A 20000-nucleotide genomic window follows, 5' to 3' on the forward strand; every position below is an offset into this window, starting at 1 on the left:
CCACTTTCAGAGGTAGTCAAACACATTTGATGGGATTGCTTTCACATGCAAAGGTTTTAGAGAAATGTTAACCCCATATATAAATAGGGGTTAACATTTCTCTAAATATATATATATAAATATATGTGTATAAATTATATATATATATATATATATATATATATATATATATATATATATATATATATATATATATATATATATATACACTCAATCTAATTATCAATTAATTAATCTTAAAATTTTTTTTTTAAATGTTAAACTGCTTTTATTCTAGCCGAAATAAAACAAATAAGACTTTCTACAGAAGAAAAAAATATGAGCAGATACTGTGAAAATTTCCTTGCACTGTTAAACATCATTAAAAAAAATTAAAATTAAAGGGGGTTAAATGATATACATGTATATATATGTCAGAATTATTACCCCCATCCAATAATATTTTTTTCTTCTAAAAAAAATCTTTTTATTTTATTTCGACAAGAATAAAAGCAGTTTTTAATTTTTAATAAACATTTTTTTAATAAACAAAATATTAGCCCCTTTAAGCTATTTTGTTTCTATAGTCTACAGAACAAACCATCGTTTTACAATAACTTGCCTAATTACCCTAACCTGCCTAGTTAACCTTACTGACCTAGTTAAGCCTTTAAATGTCCCTTTAAGCTGTATAGAAGTGTCTTGAAAAAGATCTAGTAAAATATTATTTACTGTCATCATGGCACAGATAAAATAAATCAGTCATTAGAAATAAGTTATTAAAATTGTTATGTCTAGAAATGTTTTGAAAAAAATCTTCTCTCCGTTAAACAGATATTGGGAAAAAATAAACAGGGGGCTAATAATTCTGACTTTAACTGTGCGTGTGTGTGTGTGTGTATATACACACACACACACACACACACACACACACACACACACACACACACACACACACACACACACACACACACACACACACACACACACACACACACACACATAGATAAAAATACATACATATATATAAATAATCACACTTCGGCAAGGTTCAAAGCAACTGTACCTAGTGTCAGTACTCCCTTAGACAGTGACAAAATTTGCATTTAGAAAACATCAAACGGATATAAACATTCAAAGCTTGCGGTTTGTCGGTTCTGACTAAATGGGTCAATGATTTTTTCACGTTCTCACCAAATCTTGACCAAACAAATGCTCTCTAGCTCTCTAGATGGTTTCTATCTAGTAGAGTGCTCTCCGTCCCCTTCAAGACTCTTCTCGTTTGCTTTTCATTTGATGTGCTTGAGCTCAACCCCTTTCACAGGCAGAGCTGTGATGAAACATTATGCTATTGGCTGTTTTTAAAGGGGAGGAGCTACTGTTTATCCCACCCACTTATCATGTTTCAGATGTGATCTGAAATAATTGACGACAATAAACAAACGTCCAACATTGAATAAAAATGCACATTTCAAAGCACTTTTAACACAAAAGAGGATATTTTGAACATTAGCACCCACTGACTTCCAAAGTAAGGAAAATATTACAACAGAAGCCAATGGGTAATATCAACCAGCATTCTTCAAAATAACTTATTTTGTGTTCAACAGAAGAAAGAAGCTCAAATAGGTTTTGAACATGTGAAGGGTGAATAAAGGCAGATTTCATTTTGAGTGAACTACCCTTTTAAATATCCAGTAATTCTAATGAAATAAATAATAAAAGAAAGTAATCACAAGGTCAAAATATGAGAGCTGTTCTTTTCAGTGATACTTTTCAAACAAGTTCCTAAAAGTAAAAAATAAATAAATAATTAAACTCAACAAATCAAACAGATACTGTACATGTATCTACACATGAAGTCTGGCATCTGTATGCTCTAAAATGCATTCAGCCAACAGTGGCGTGAGCAACTTGTAACTTGAACAAGTGTCAGAAGGCAAACACGGTAAGCTGTTCGTGGACCACATCCTGGCTGAGTGTGTGCAAAGTCGTTTAGATTTAGCTGCTCGCAGGACAGCACAGGGCTGGGCGGTGTTCATTACTGCGCTAACATGGTTTGTGGTTTGGAAACATGTGAAATAACGTGTCAGAAAGAAGCCTGCATTTGCCACGGCATTATTAGGCCTTGGTGATGCAGAGCGCGTGCATGTTACATTAAGGTTAGTGCGAGATCAAGAGGGGTTTAATAAGCTGTAGCATCAGTGATTTGCCATGAAATTGAATACATTTATAAAAGGTAATGCCGAAGCTGAAATTGCTGCTGATTAATTGGAGCGCTGTGATATGTGAATACAAAATGGAATCAAAAGTAATTTCCTGCGTTATTTATCAGTCAATAATGTCAGGCACACAGTCGGCTCATTAACCGGCTATGACATGATGGGGAGGAAAGAAAACTCCCTCGTTCCACTCCGCCATGAATCCAAACAAACAGGCCATTTATTACGGGGGCAGAAATTGATTGTTTTTCGAGAGAAGCTCACTGCATCAATCCAGTAGTGATATTTTTCCGAGGGAGAGAAAGGAGCTTGTCTCCCGCCGCTATTCCCCAGCGCTCTGTGTGTCGCGGCTAAGCTGCTTAATCATGATAACCCACAGTAAATGTTTTTGCTTTTCCAGACACATCATCTACTTTACAGATGAGAAATCTGGTTTCATGGATTAAGAGCGATGCCATAACAGGAAATACTTGTGGAGTTAACCTTGCCTGATGGCTTCAAAGCCGGCCTGTTAATTCAAACTACTTCCTGAGCCCAAAAGATAAGAGACGCACACACACAAGAGAAGACACCATTGATGTGTGTGTATGTGTGTGTAAAAAAGCAGGGTAACATGATTATGGGTGAAAAACTATTATTTCTTGACTTAATCAAAGGCTTTCAAAAGCACAAAGGGAAACATTAAAAAGACATGTAGTCCTATTCACTATACCAACAAGGAAAACGTAGTAAATGTATGTGTAAATTAACCGTCTAGTTCGGAAAGAGATTAATAATTAACAGATCATTCAAATAAGCCACTGGCTTGTAAAAGATTATATCTATGCTGCATTATACATTGTCATTGTGGGACTTTTATATTCTACACTACAGCATTTGGAGTCAGGAAATATGTTTTAGTTAAACTGTTAACTTAATAAGGAAGTATTAAACTGATCAATTAATAAATGTTCAAATCAACATTAACAGTAAAGCCTCAAATAATGATTTTTTTATTCTATACAACTTTGTACTAACTGATTATAGAAATGTTTTCTTCTTTACTTCTGGGGTATTATAAGGAGTAAATAAAACATAAGACTAAACACAAGCAGTGCTAAACACAAACGGGTAATTAAGTTCTATGCTGTGTTCACACCAGACGCGCTATTCATGCGTAAATAGACACGTGAACAGTTTGAGTTTACTCGCTTCATTCGCGTGACAAATTCTCCTGACAATAGACACGGATTCACATCATGTGCAGGGCTTCTGTCTGTCCAGTGACTCTAGCTTCGCTGCTAAATGGCTAACATGAATTTTACTGATAGATTAGCTGTGCTTTATGCAGGCTGAAAAACAGCGAAGATTCATTAATCGACGTGTCTGAGTCCACTAGATCAGGGGTGCCCAAACTCGGTCCTGGAGGGCCGGTGTCCTGCCAAGTTTAGTTCCAACCTCAATCAGACACACCTGCGCTAGATAATCAAGCTCTTATAGGCTTTCTTATAGGTAACATATAACATATAGCTCTTATGGGTAACATCCTTGCAGGTGTGTTGAGGCAAGTTGGAGCTGAAATCTGCAGGACACCGGCACTCCAGGACAGAGTTTGGACACCCCTGCACTAGATCCTTTCAGAGGTGCACCCAACTTTGTGAGTTCATCGACTCCTACAGAAACTATACCTAGATGATGGAGGCTTTCAGCGGAGCTTCGGTCTGAGCCGAGCCCAGTGTGATAAGCTGTTGTATGGTGTTGGCAAGAGGATTTCCTCTTGGGATAGCAACAAAAGGCATTTTGTCATAATCACTCCCTTATAAAAGAACAGGCTCCAGACAGTTAACGTGGCGCAAATGTCCGCTGAAGTTAAGATTTTTGCAACTCGAGTGATTTACGAGAAACAGATGATACGCGTGTCAAACACACAAAATGCTTAACTCTCACTGCTGCATTGATGCCGCAGGATGTCGGGTTTGTGTTATTGCATTGACTTTACATAACTGCAGTAAATCATTATGCTTGATGATTCATCTGTGTCTGGTGTAAACACAGCATTATAGCAAATGTGGTAAAATGTAGTATTCTATTCTTTATTTAATTTATTTTTTATTTAGTGATTTTAGCTTTTAGAAATTTTCATACTTTTAAGAAGCGCCTTTTTAAAAGTTCTGCTATTTGTACATACAGCTACAAACAATAAAGCTGCCATAAAACCAAATAGAAAAGATGCATGGCTACAAGTATGTGAGAAAGTCAACAAGTAATATCAACTGCTTTCCGTTTAGAGGAACTTGAAGGAAAAAAAATCTATTGCATATAATCACATTGCATTGAATTGAATCAATTCTGAATCAATAGCTACTTCATATGTATTTTTAATGTATCGTATCATTGGCTATGCATTAATATGCACTAGGTCTCAATTCTGAGATTAACATGCCTTATATAAACTTTGAAACAAAAATTATATGATATATATAACCATTCAAAATGTTCCCTCTTATGCCATTTCAGAAATCTGTTGCAGCATAATTCATTTAATCTTCTTAAAAGCGCTGCTAATTAACTCAAGCTGATCTGAGAGTCATACTCCATTTCAAACCCTTTTATTGACAACACATTTGTGTTTTTCGCCTTGAATTGGCTCCATTTCAAACGTACAGTGTTATTAAAAATCAGGGGGAAAAAAGGAAAGGAAAAAGAAGAAAAGACTTCTTTTTGAGAAAGATCCCAGGGCAGAAATGCCCCCGCATCACATCCTGATGTGCGTATACCCACCAGCTGCGCTGCTTCAAACTCATACTGAAGCGTATCGTGGAGCCCGCAGCCTTGATCCAGCTCTGTTCTCATTAATGGAGCTGTTTGAATATTCATGCAGCGGAGCGCTAGAAACTCAGACACGGCACCCAAAACTGTGGGGAATTCAGCACTTACCATTAACAGGCCTAATAAAAGCACCACGCCTCCGCGATTGTTATGGGTAATTCTAAGCGCTCATTAGTATTTCAGTGTGAAAAGTGGGAAAGTGCTAATTTATTAATATAATTCAATTTCTATACAATAAAATGTGTAGAGTCATGGAATTAATCCTACCTAGAAACACACTAGGGAAAGTTAATACTTAATGACCAGACAAAACACTTTAATATCATGTAACTTCATTACTAAGACATGATATAACCCAATAGCAGCTGCTCCTCACATGGATAATGATCTGTTAAAGAAAATAGGACCATTAAAATAGGACCTTTTCTGTGTTAAAATGCTTTTTTTTTTGTGGTAAAGTTCACTCCACAACAACTACATAAATGTGTACACTAACCATTCAGAAACATCCTGGTGCAATCTAGAAGTTGGAACCAAAACATGTTTTATTTCCAATGTATGAAGTACTGCCATCAGGGAAATGATACAGAATTCTTTTATGTAAAAGTGGCCATTAGAAATCCTTTAAACCAGTGTCCTTTAACATTTTAAATGGTAAACTACCTTGAAGGGTCTTTGAAATGTCAATGTTGTTGGTAAATGTTACATGTTGTCTTATGTTGTTTTACAGAGGGGCGGAGTTACTGAAGTTTGTCCTGCGCGCTTGCGTTTTTTTTTAGTTACTTCTTTGGTTTGGTGCGTTAATCTGATCGTTACTATTATTCAAAAGAAGGTAATGATTCGCACTCAATTGCTTCATACTGTTTTTATTCTTACTTTTTCTTACATTTTACGGGTGATAACAGACAAACAGACGTTTCGGCACGAAGGCTTTGTGCCGAAACGTCTGTTTGTCTGTTATCACCCGTAAAATTTAAGAAAAAGTAAGAATAAAAACAGTATGAAGTTTTACAGAGGGGAAAATAAGTATTGAAAAACATTACTGTTTTCTCTGAAAACAAATGACAACCAAAGAAATCCATATATGCAAAGAAAACAATTGTAATTAGTTTACAATTTAAATTATGCGTAAGAAATAAAAATGACAGGGAAATAGTATTGAACACATGAAAAAGGGAGGTGTAGAAAGGCAGTGAAAGCCCAGACTGCAGCTAAAATCTCTTAGTTATTCATTATAAAAATATGTATAGACTTATAAAATACTAAATAAGAGGAGATAAAATACTAAATAAGGATCAGATTTGATAGACCAGACCCAGAGAACCATCAAGATTTTTACACTTTGTTGAAGTCTGTGAAAAGCATGTGCCTTCACTCTTCAAATGAGAGGTATTTTTAAACTTCCATCACTAAAAAAGCCTTTAATATATTATAAAGTATTAAATACATTTCAGTAGTTCAGTACTTGCTCCTTGTGAATAAAAATAGACAATAAACATACTGTACCCATTGGCTACCTCTAGTTTGACCATTTAGGACTTTATTATGTGACTGGTTATTTCTAACATTTTGTCTGTGTGCTTTTTTTTGTTGTTTTTAAAGTGCCCATATAGCACATAAAAGCTCCGTCCTCTGTCCACATCTCATTTGCATTTAAAGGCACATACAAAAAACGTGGTGTTTTTGGTCAAAACCAAATTGGGTCAAACTTACACTATAATAAATGATCCTTGAGGTGATTTTAACAAAAACCTCACATGCACATTCTAGGGACAACAGATTTATTTGCCATCTTATGAAAAGAGGCATAAAATGTTCTCTTTAATGGACACGGCTGACATCTGAGATACTGATAGAGTCAAAGAGATTGACCAGAGCGGGAATCTCATCCTTTCAGATTCACTTATTCACCGCCTTCTTCATCTCATCCTCTAATGCTCTTCCTGTTGGATGACTCACATCTTCCAGCAAACACAGATGATGAACACATCTCGAAGCGATCCGCCACGTCACCTTGTTATGTCACTAGCTAATAGCGCTTTTAATAGTTTCTTGTCAGTGGCTCCATAAATAGACAAGACAGTTCATGATGCTAAAGGTCCTGTTCTGGCGTACTGTAGCAAAAGCTATTAGGATGTATTAAAGTTTCTCATAGACTGCACTGCAGTTACACTGTTTCTTAGAAAATAAACTCTTAAAGAACACATATTACTCTACTTCTAATTTAATTTATCTTGTAAAAAACAAACAAAACAAACAAATAAATAAATATATAATTTCATAGTAAAAATTTTAAACATTAAAGACTGGTTTACGCTGTTAAGGATAATCTCAAAGAAAGCATTTAGTACTCCAAACAGATGCAAATAAATAATGTTTTCACACATTTTGACAAAATTACAGCTTGACTGGAGAATTATGCATAATGAAAGAATTCACAGGTGATATTTACTTAGTTTTTTTTCTGTATTATTGTTATCCTGGGGGAAACATTTTGAAAATGGTTCAGTGTTGCGCAAATAATTGCAAATTATCATCTTTACAAAATGTGGAATTATGATTAAATGCTAGGTCCAGTATAAAATGAGCATGTCTAAGACAAAGGATTAAGTTCTATATGTTCTTTTATATAACTTTGTCGCCACATTTAAAATAATAATAATAATAATAATACTACTACTACTACTACTACTACTACTACTACTAATAATAATAATATTAATAATAATAATAATAATAATAATAATATTAATAATAATAATACTATTACTACTACTAATAATAATATTAATAATAATAATAATAATAATGACAATAATAATCAATTTCTTTTAAGACTGAAAGCTTGGGTTTGGTACAAAGGTAAAAACTATAAACAAAACACAATCTCTACATGCCGGCCATTTGAAAAATTCAACAAAATGAATCAGGTTATCATGAAAGGAATAGTATCACCTTCATACCAAAAAAGTTTTAAACAAACCTCTGTAGGTAATGTGTTAATGCAGTGCAGTCATGATTTAAACCACCTTCATCAGGCATTTGTTTTAAATGCTTTCCCGACAGGAAAGATCAGATAAAGGAAGGTCAGATGACCCCAGCATGTATTTGATACTGACTTCCCTGCTCCAGCATATCCTACATGCCCTAAACATGACCACAACATCCAGCCAGGAGGCTTAAAGCCCCTGCTATGGATGAAACATGTTTTGTTTATAGAAGGCAGTATGTGTGTGTGTGTGTGTGTGTGTGTGTGTGTGTGTGTGTGTGTGTGTGTGTGTGTGTGTGTGTGTGTGTGTGTGTGTGTGGGAGTACAGCTGTACCGCTACTGCCTCTTTCAGCCAGTGCCCTGGAGGCTGGATGATGGGTCTCAGCCAGGTGTGCCAGGTTACAGCCAAAAAGCAACTCGATTTGAAAACAATATACAAATAAATCAGTAACTGCTTGTTAACATAATAGTCCAGAGGAAAGCAAAACGAACAAAAAATATATATTATAACTCAGGGCAAAGATATTTCTTGTTTGTGGTGTTAATATTTCAACATTTTATATGAGAGATAAATTTATAATGGCAAACTAAAGGTAAAGGGATATTCAGGTATTCAGCATACATGCCAGCCAAAAGTTCAACATTCATTATATTCAAACACACCAGTTCATTTCACACTGCTGCTAACTTCCAGAGTGTGGAAAAACATGAGCTCTGGGGTACAAAAGTGAAGAATAAACTGCCATATTTTTCTGAATACAAGTCATGATTTTTTTTTAATCATTAGAAATGTAAGCATTGTAATACAAAAGCAAAAAAATCAGTTTCATCAATTTTCATTTTGATGATAGAAAACAATTGAGTGTATTGTTTTGATTGTTCTTATAACATCCCTGAATCATTAATTTCAGCATTTATTTATTTATGGCTTTTTCTTCATTTCTACAACTTCTGGATTGCTATGTTTGGTTGTTTTGTGTACCCAATGTGGAAAAACCTATGTACAATATATCTGAAAGTAAATTTGGAAACTGCAATACAAACTAAATTTACAATAAGTAATTTGTTTATAGTAAAAGTAATTTACCGAGAATGTCAAAATGATTTCTGCCTATTTTACCTTTCTTAATTCACCTTCTGTTCTAAATATTAACAAATAAATAAGCAAAGTCAGAACCATTTTTATGATGTTAACTACAATAAAAAAATGCTTGTTGGGTGTTAAAACATAACCTCAATGAGTTTCCTTGACTGTCCTCCTGACAGTGTAAGTTTTGCAACTAAAAGAGTAACTAAGATACCCTAAAAAATTAAAGTGCGAATGAAATCAAAACTAACCATATGATTTTGCTAGCTCACATTAGGGCTGTGCGATATGGGCAACAGAAACCTATTCTTGAACAATATTGTGATTTGGATTTAAACACGATTTTGACACACACTGAGACATTTTACAGTGTGATTATGAAACATATTTCCAAAGGAAAATAATTATATCTTTATTAAAGACCTGTAACATGTCTCTAAAACAGAAAAAGGCAAAAAAATAAAACTCACCTAGTAAAGATGTAATAAATAATCCCTAAAACAGACCTATACGGCAAAACAAATAAATAGACTACTGTGTGTGTTCGTCATCAAACACAAGGGTCTGATGTTCTGTTTGACCACGTCAGTAGTTGTGTCTACTTTTGTATGTATCCAGATTTTTTTTTTGCCATGCATTAAAGATCAGAGACCTCTTTGTGATACTGCCATGAAATAGGTCGTTCACAAATAGTGTCATTTGCGCACGCATATTTGAAGTGACGTGTGTGAGGATTCCATGCACACCCAGTTGAAAACGTCTCTACTTTCAGAATGTTGCATGCGCACCACAAGTCACGTTACAAGAACTGAGTGATCAGCTTCATCCTTTGTATGGAATATACACATTTCGGTGGACTAATTACCTCAGACAAACACAGAACACCCAAACACCCAGTGCTTTTTAATTTTCTCCATAAATAAAACTTGTACTGGACCTGCAGCAATGTTTTGTTAGCTTGTCATCCTCAAACGATTTCTGGCTGTCGAGACACAACAAAGGAGCATGAGTGCAAATCGTGTTGAATACTGAAGGAAGCGACACACCTCGCGCTTTCCACATGCTTTTAAATGTAATTTGTGACTGACAGGTTTACAAATTACTTGACAAACAATTCATCTGTGAATGTCATTTAGACCAAAAAAATTGTTTGCCCTTTTAATCTTTAATTAAAATCTGAAAATGCACTTTTTTGTTTTTTTTTAGTTATGTGATTTTTAGGATTTAGGCATAGTAAACATACTTAACAAGCCACGTCCACTGTTTTCTCATTTAATATTCTGGTACTCTAGGAACTGTCACAATATGAAAAAACGTTCACAGCTTCTGGTTCATGTGGACCCTAAGGTTAAATAAAAATGTAAACAAAGAAACAATAAAACGGACTTCATATAGGCCCTATACTATAACACAACCTCTTTTACTTTCTGATTTCATTATAACTTCAACTTTCAACCATTTGATTACAGTGTATGGCAACATATCAACTTGTTTTTTACAATAATTAAATCAATTTTCCCTGTTCTGAATACTGATCAATTTAAATGACTGGAGGAGCATTAAACACGTTCCTAAAAATAACACTACATACCAGTGAGTCCATGTTCAAGCTCCAGTCAGACATGGAGGAAGGGATTTGCGTAAACGTGCACATCATTACCTATCAACAATTGCAGGTGATATCTCTCAGAGCGATTGCTCATTTTACATGCGAATCCCTGCCTCCCCAAACCCCCGTTCTTGACATCTGCTCTATGCCCAAACATCTGCACAGTGTTACTCTAACTCTTCTCACACACATAGCTGCATTCCGCCAAGCCAACCGCCGCCGCTAATAAATGACGAGGTGAATTGTGGCTTTGAAGGAAACTTCATCTCTCCTCTTTGGGGCCCCAAAAGTGCTCATAAATCTTGGGAAAAGACAGTATTAAGCATACCACAGACTGCAAGTTTAGCCATACAAAACACGGGTGAAGAGAAGTTCAGGGCACTGCCGTCTCACTCAGGTAGAGTTAACAAATAATGAATTATGATTATTCGTGTTCAGAATAAAAGTTTGTGTTTACATATTTTTTCTTTATTTTTGAGTAAACAATCGCTTTAACTTCTGTAAAAGAAGGAAATAGGAAACAGAAAGAGCAAAAATGACTGAGACACTGATAAAGTTGCGGCTTTTGACCAAGTAGCATGCAGTTGTTGATATGTTCTGATTGCGATTTAAGATTGAACGCTGTTTAAAACACAATAAGTACTGATCTCAAAGAATTCTTGTGACAGTCGAAAAAGTTAAGTGAATAAATGCTTTGCTTATTACTTTTTTACTTATTAAAGACACTTTTGTTGAAGGATAAGTAGAAAGAAATAATAAAATGTGCTGAATAAACTGAAAACTAAGATAAAGTAACTTTGATTAACGTGCGGCTTTAAACAACTAATATTATTTAAAAAAAGGTTGGACAAACCTAAATATATAGGTTGTAAAATGATCAAATTAAGTTGGCATTACTTAAAGATACACAAGCAACTGAATAAAAGTAACTTTAACATAAAAAAACTTGCTTTGTTTACCAAATAAAGTGGATGTTATTGGATTTACATTGTAAATATTAAATAAAAGTTTAAAAGGTTTTCCTTTTTATTTCATATATCAAGTTTTTAAGTTACGATAGTTCCATAATAATTTTATATAAATCCAATGATTTTTAACAAAATTCTGCGCAGAAATAGCAATAAATGCACGCAGATTCTGTGTGGCCCTAGTAATGAGCTATGGCGTGGTTGAGCGGCAAGCAATCGGAATGTTGAAGTCCACCGCTTGAGAGGCGTCCAGAGAACACAGTCTTGTAAACTTTGGTTCAGAGTACAATTGTTCCCAAGGATTTGATTATTGCGGCCGCCAAATTTCCAGTAATTTATGATGATTTACAAGGACTTAAATTAAAAAACTACTACTGGCAAGTTACTGATATGCATTAATGTTATATATGTTTTTTTTGAAGCAGGAATCTCATGCTAACTATAACGACACATTATAACTAATAACTATTATAACTAATACAAAACAGAATTGCTGCCTGAGAATTTTTCAGACATACGAAAATATTGGATAAATAGAGCAAAGCCACACCACACGCAACAACTTGATCTTCCATAGTTAAATGAATTTAATTAAAAACGCACAATATTTTCACGATGGAAAGCACATTTTCATGCAGGAATGTAAGTGGTTTGCTGATGTGCTGCAACAGCTCCTTTAAATATATGATCGATGTAGCAAATTTTGATGCTCTCCCCGCCTTCGGTGTGAATGCACAGTTAAGCATTTATTTAGTTGTTTAAGCATAAAACAAGATGAAAGAAGCTTGTGCAATCACTAGCCAATTTTTTCAGCAAAAAACTTTCTATTTTAAAGACATGGTGCAAAAAAATGGAATGGAATGCAGTGCTTCTAGTCTGTTTGGATACCCACTTTATATCATATCAATCAGGCAGTGAAGATCACTGATTTAAATCTGATCTTAAATGTGGTGATTTTATAATGGAGCAGCAGTTCACCGAAAGCGCTTGGGCTGGCTGATTGAAAATTAAAAGCCCAAGTGCATATACTGTACCACATTGATGTGTGGCTTTAAAGTATAAAAGAGTACATTTTATGTCAATTTAAGGTTTGAACTTAAAACTATAAATTGCAAAATGTTAAAATTAAGTGAAAGTGATGAAAGTGCAAGTTGAAAACAGTTCAAACTTAAATAAAAAAAAGAGAGTTTAAAACACTTAAAAGGCTGATGCAAACATTTGCCACACTTAAAAAAAGTTAAACAGTACAACAGTGCAATATTTTTATATTGTATATTTAAACAAAATAAATAAAATTTTATTTTAATATACATTGCATCTATACATACACATACTATACATATAAACTTTTATTGTGCATTCGATTTATCACAATCAATCGTTTGACAGCAATACACTCAAGTATTCCCACCACTGGATGCCAAATTCCCAATAGACTCAACCCAAACTCACTAGTGAAATCGATACTACAAGATCCTAATGTCACTTACTGTTGAATCATTCACCGTATTTCGAAAGCTCTGCACATTCAGCTAGATCTCAGCATGTACTTGATACAGTATTTAACACTCTGTGATATTTTATTGATCCTGTCATATCAGTGAACGCACCCCCCTCTCTCTCATACTCCGATCAGTGTGTAGTAATGTGTGAGTCTCACTGCTCGACGCATTAAAAAACAATCAGCTGCAACTTGGGTGTCTCCGCACTTCATCTGCTCATGGCAATTTCACGGCCGCGGCACATGAATGTTTGAGCTGGAGTGTCTGGAAGTGCAGTGATCCCGTGTTTGAGGTTGCGTGAAGGAGGAGGCTTTCTAACTAACCCCTAACAAGAAGCCTGGAGACCTCCAGCGGTATCCACTTATAATCTCTAAATATTAGCCTGACCTCTCAGCCGGTCGCTTCCTCCCCGCGGGCAGACAGGAAGAGGGGTTTCCATTGGCCGTGGAGAGCACTCCGTCGGATCAAACGTTCATCTAACACGCGACTCGGTGAGGCTTTGATCGTTTCGAGTCCTATTCAGCGACAGGAAAGGATTGTGTTTGAAGGAGGTTTACGGCAATGAGCGTGAGAGAGTGTGTACACTTTAGAGGCATCGACTGGGCTCGAGTGCCGTTCCTCTAAGTGTGTGCATTTACTGGAACTTTTGGAGAGCACTTGCTTTTCTGAAAACGTTCTTGTAAATGTATTGAGACCTGCTGGCCTCACCTGTAAAATAATAATAATATGAATGATAAGGTCGATTATTGAGCTCTTCAGATGTGAAAAAGGAGGTGGAATCATAATCATTATCTGGTCACTTAGCCTAGTTTAGGCATGGGCCGGCATAAGTTTCTGACGGTATGATAACCTTGGATAAAATGTCACAGTTGTCGTGTCATGGTATCACGGTATTATGATTACTGCCTTAAAATAAGTTATTCTTAAATGTCAGGGTAATTTAATAAATAAATAAACTTAAAATGTTCCCATTCAACAAAGTTCATTTTATTTTATTTTGTTTTTTATAATATTTGGGAACAGTAAACATGTCAGGCTAAATAATTAAATAAAGCACTACCTTCTGCTGTCTTTATTAGTTTCAAAAACACTGATATCTTTACAGCTCATTAAAAAAACACATTGAATGTGCAGTAGGTTTGTCTTCACTCTATTTACAAACATTTTTTATTGTGCTTGTAGAAAGTCTCTTCCTATTTCAATAGTAATGTTTAAAATAGATGATCTAAATGTATTTATATGTATTTTTATATTCTGGGTAAGGTATAAAACTAAAAAAAGTTCATTCAATTAAATATTGTCAGGTCAACAATTCCCATAACTCTGACAAGTAGCCCAAACTGTCTATCAACAAATGTAGATTTGTACATCTGTGCATCTGTTCAGGCAGATCCACCATTAGCGCATGCACGAGTGGTGTGTTCACGACACATGCACAAGAGAGAGAGATAAGAATAGTAAAAACAAATGATGAATAAAAACGTTTTAAAATCCTGAATCAATATTGGAGTTACACTTGCATGCTGTAGGAAGGACGACACCAGGGCTGAAGAATTTCTTTGAGACAGGTAATGTTTTGTTTTAAAATTATGTTAGTCACGCAAGGCTGGTGTAGATTTTGTTGTTACGAATGGGTTACATGCACAGAAGTGTTGTTCAGTTACTGAAATCTTCTTGTGAAAGATTGTGACTGTTTTCAGTTTCATAAGGTCCTTTTACAGCATTGATAATGTAATTTTAATTTAGTTTAACAACAAAACATTAGTAAAAAGCGCTATTCTGCATAGTCTGCTTTACTGAGCTGAAGTTTGTTACATATTCACATTGGTTTATTTTTAGAACAATGACAACCTGTGACGTGTTCTCTATATAGCTTACCATACTTTAAATATTCGGTCTGAAATAGCATGCAAGTATGGCTTAGTAATAAGTGTAATTCCTGCACCCTGCCAGTATACAGTTGTCGCTTTAGAACAAAGCATGTGAGAGAGTGAGACAAGCTGTCTTTGCATGCATGAAATATTGCACATTATGACAAGTTTTGCTTGCTGAACAATTAAAAACGTGGTAGATATAATACAGTTTTTCATTCAGAATTGTAGTATTATAAAGTACTATACAGTTTTCTAACTGACGAATGACATGGTATAGAGGGTTTCTGTCATCTTAAAAGTAGATAGATTCAAGATTAAGGTGTTTCAGAAGGCATGGCTTTGGATGCCAGGCGAGGGACTACATTTTAAAGACATTATGCTAACCGGTTAGCATTATGGCAGATCACCTAGTGCACCTTTAATAAAAAAAAAAAAATTTAAAAAAATAAAACTTCCATATACAATAGGAATGATATAACAAGATTTTAGCAGTTTTAAAACCTTGACTTTTCCAAACCGCAGTAAATCTTGAAACCTGTTATTGTCCTATCCCTGGACTAGACTCCTAAAAGTGGATTGACTGCGAATACTGTTTAAAAGCTGTAAGATTTCTTAAAAAGTGTTGCGTTTATGTAAGGTTTTAGTAAAGTAAAAAACATTAATATTGTGAATTATTATTACAATGTTTATGTTTACTTTTTGTGGAAACTAAATTATATTTATATATTTTTTAAATTTCATATAATTAAGAACATATTATTATAATTACAAAAAAGTATGAAACCATTAAAAAAAAACAAAATATTAAATACTAAAATACTCTAAAATGTTATTTTAAATTAATTTTATTGTATATTTTAATAAACATTGTCCATGAATTGTCTGTTTTGCATTTATTCACGTTTTAAAATTGCATTATAAGACCTTGATCTCTGTTCCAACAATGTTCAATATTGTAAATTTAAATCTGCAGTTTCCAAAGTGACTTTTATTGACAGTCAAGAATCAGTTTTAAACTCATTGAGCTATATGCACAGCTAGTTTTTGTTTTAGCCAATGATGATCTTCTGGTGAAAGGTTTATGACTATTTTCAATGTCATAAGGTTTCTTTAACAGCACCAATGTTGCAATGTAATTCAGATATAATCAGTTAAATAGACTTATCCATCTATTTGGTTGTTAAAGCGCAAAAAAAAAGACTGTTTCACCGTCATTATTAGCAGGCTAGCGCAGAAACACCATTAAAAATACTGGGGTAAAATTAATTTTCATGTTTTAAAGACGAGGCACAGAATTTAATGCAGTGCTTCTTGTTTGGTCTGAGACCTACTTTACATCGTATCTCAGCCAGAAAGTGAAGAACGCAGTGATTTTGTATGGGATGACAATTCACCGGAAGCGCAGGGGCTAGCTGAATGGAATTCAAGGCTGTGTTCATATACCTCATTGTCTGGTGTTGCTATAAATATTGGTATCAAAATATACACCTAATTTTTTTCTTACAACGAGTTCATATTTTATTTTGTAATTACACAAATTTATTTCTTAAAAATTTATTCATTATCTTTTCGGCTAAGTCCCTTTATTAATCTGGGGTTGCCACAGCGGAATTAACCGCCAACTTAGCCAGCATATGTTTTACGCAGCGGATGCTCTTTCACCCGCAACCCATCACTGGGAAACCCTTACAAACTCATTCACACACATATACACTATGGACAATTTAGCCTACTCAATTCACCTGTACTGCATGTCTTTGGACTTTGGGGGAAACTGGAGCACCTGGAGGAAACCCAGGCAAATGCAGGGAGAACATAAAAACTCCACACAGAAACTCCAACTGACCCAGCCGAGGATCGAACCAGCGACCTTCTTGCTGTGAGGCGACAGCACTAACTACTCCAACACTGTGTGGCCTTTCTTAAAGGGTCACGAAACACCAAAACACATTTTTTGAGCTGTTGACAGTCGTATATGTGTCCCACACTGCTAAAAACACTATTAGGACACCTATATTTCACTAAAAAGTGTAAATTGGTTGTTTTTGCGTTATTTCAAGCAAATTTGTACTTCCTGTTTGAAACGAATTTTTGAAGCTGCGTCACGGCCATGACATAATAGCGTGTATTCCAGCGTGCAGACTGGGCGTCTGTGCCAGATTGAGTCTTATTACGTCTTACAGTGTGATGCATTAATGCATGAGTAAGGCTTGGGTCAAACCAATCAGCGCGATCTATTGTGCAACTTCATTAATATTCATTATTGTCACCGTGTTTACACCACAAAGACGCCACGTTGTGTTGGCAAAACAAGCGTGAAGTGTTGCTTTTATAGTTTGCTGCAGTTAAGTTTCGTTTTCATTTTCTCTCTGTGAGAGTTTATCTGGATCACGTGTGGATTAACAGTGTACGCGACGCGCGACAACAATAACTTACGTGTCTAAGGAGGATTATTGTTTACCTGAGAGCTGTTCTCATCTGCAAACGCTGAGATCTGGATTTGCTTGTAGTATTCTCTCCATAAAGACGCGGCTCTAGTTGCTGGTGATTGTTCTGTCTCTACAGATTTGGTAAGTGAGCGGCCAGTGCTCTTTGTTTATTCAGTTTGTTCGTATCGAATTAAGTTAACTATTGCACTGAGTGCAGAAATGTTAGCACCGCATTTTGTGACTGGAATAACACACGCGGCTTTCTGACACTACCTGCCGTGTGCATTTAAGTTTCCGGGAAATGCAGAGTTTTTTTTTCTCTCATTCGCTGTGCGGTATCAAACATTGCATGAAAATACACGCTTGCAGCAGTTCCTCGAATCAAATATCTTGTTTGTCGCGAGAGGCATGAAGGAATTCCCTGAATGAAAGAGCCAAACTGCAGTTAAAGTCCAACATTTAATAATTTGGCAAATAATTCGACTACAGATGTCCATGTAGGTTAAACACCATCACTTTCTCCTGTCTGTGTGGGTGTGTATTTTGACTCTAAAACTCGCGCGTGCACAAATAGACACTCCCACACCATCCCACTTTAGTTCCTCCGACACTCCCCCCTAAACAGAGCTGGACACGCCCACTTTTCTGACTTTTTCCAAAGTAGAGGTGTGAAAACACCCTGCTGAAACAAGGGGGTTTCATGGCCCTTTAAAAATGCTAACTATAAATAAAATGACAATAGTTATTCAGTGACAAAATTACATTACCAAAATAAAAAGTATTACGGTCTTTAAAAAAACAACATCTAACTGCAATCCTTTGACACAGTAATTGATGTATGCAGTGACTGAAATCCAATGACAAGCTGTCACAGGAGATCCCATAACGTCCCAATGTTATAACACACACACAAGCCCATGTGCAGTCACGTCAGCTAATGATGCTTCAATTATACTCCAAACATGCCTCCATCGGGTAAACATCCTCCTTTTCCCAACCAGCACAAATGCTTTCCTGATTCGCAGCAAATTAGACACATGGCAAATAATACCTAACTGGCTGCTGTTGTGTTTGCACTATGCATGCATAAATGAATTGGTAAAAAGGGGGAGCGGGGCTAATGGTTAAGATGCAATGTGCGTATAATTGTACAATTAGGCTCTTATCATCATGTAGGACCTCACCATTACTGACTGCTATTACAGAAAAATAATAAAATGGTAAACAGATTATGAGTGCAATATTATTACTAGGTGAAATTGATAGATTCATTTAGCGACACTTTGTGATTCATTTGGTCTCTCCCTTGGTACAGAAGTGTGCTAGACTATCAGAAGCATGCTTTTACTGGCCAGGAAAAGACTCACAGAAGAGGTAAACAAAGATTTTACAGTATGGCACATCTCTTTAAGTGTGTCCATGTCCAGCAACACAGAGACGCCTCCAATCAAAGACTCCAATTTAAATCAAGACAAAGTGCCTTGACTAATCTCTTTAACAAGGTGACTTAGAGTCAGAGTGGTCTTGTAAATGATCAAATTAGTTTGAAGAGCATGTGAGCACTCACTGGTTGAAAAGGGTCTGGAAAAGTGGAAATGTTAACCTACTTTGTATTTGTTTCATCCAAAATATTACCTATATATGACTTATTTTTGCTGTTCTGTTGAGAGAACATTGTATGGACAAGAAGCAACATTGGACAGAGAGGGATAGGATCAGAAAAGGTCCACGAGCCAGGATTCAAACACAGGACACCTAAATCGCAGTTGGGCTACTGATCACAAGGCTATTGGCTACAAGTGTGACGATATGTTTATAAAACAGTTCGACAGCATAATCATGTATATAAAAAAGAAAATCAAACACGAGAGTCTAAAACTCTTTTGTACAACAAACTAAGTCACCTACATAATTTTATACCTAGTACTCGAATGATTCTCTAGCATAATATCTAAAGTTGGAAGTGCTGACAAAACAGGTGATTTTGCTCACATTTTAAGATTATAAGGCTGAATGACATGAAATGTCATTTCCCATTCACTGTTGCAATCGAGAAATCACAATAATTAACCCTGAAAAAGCCAAAGCAGCGCAAACACTACCAGATTACTGTTGTTTTTTGCAAAAATTAAAAACATTAAACACATGCGGGCATTTCCTCTTTCTTTCTTTTTATTGAACAAGTCTGCAGTTGTGAAAACAGAAGACTCATTAGAAACAAACAGATGGCCAACCAAAAAGTAACTTGGGGTTATACAAAGAGTGGCCAACACAAAACACATACATTCCTGATATGCGAATCCCATCTCACACTCAATACACTACAATTACTATGGTATAAATACAGCACTGTAACTCAAAAAAAGAGAAATCAACATAGAAAGTCACTTACTAGTTTAATAATGATTTAATCGGTTGAAGTTAGAAATTATGCTGAGTTTTTCTCCTCTAATGGCTTATTATGCCATCTCTGTCACCACCTTGTGGATGGACAACATCAACCGCTTTGCTCTCCTCAGTATGACAGGCTAAT

The 20000-nt window shown here is 35.5% G+C and overlaps 1 protein-coding gene and 2 long non-coding RNA genes across 4 annotated transcripts in view; 2 read left to right on the forward strand and 1 right to left on the reverse strand.

Moving 5' to 3' along the window:
- The window catches only part of adka (adenosine kinase a), a gene marked incomplete at its 5' end in the record, with an annotated part of 289242 nt that overhangs the window by 117470 nt on the left and 151772 nt on the right, over nucleotides 1-20000 (reverse strand).
- LOC147841073 (uncharacterized) overlaps nucleotides 1-20000 on the forward strand; it is a 360944-nt gene that overhangs the window by 72793 nt on the left and 268151 nt on the right. The gene's annotated exons all lie outside the window — the stretch shown is intronic.
- LOC147841074 (uncharacterized) lies at nucleotides 3199-7643 on the forward strand. Its single transcript, XR_015505977.1, has 3 exons — nucleotides 3199-3586; nucleotides 3824-5730; nucleotides 6016-7643. It is a non-coding gene; the product is annotated as an uncharacterized LOC147841074 (long non-coding RNA).

This window comes from Danio rerio, chromosome 13 (assembly GCF_052040795.2).
Source record: "Danio rerio strain M-AB ecotype USA chromosome 13, GRCz13ab, whole genome shotgun sequence".
In the NCBI taxonomy this organism is placed as follows: Eukaryota; Metazoa; Chordata; class Actinopteri; order Cypriniformes; family Danionidae; genus Danio; species Danio rerio.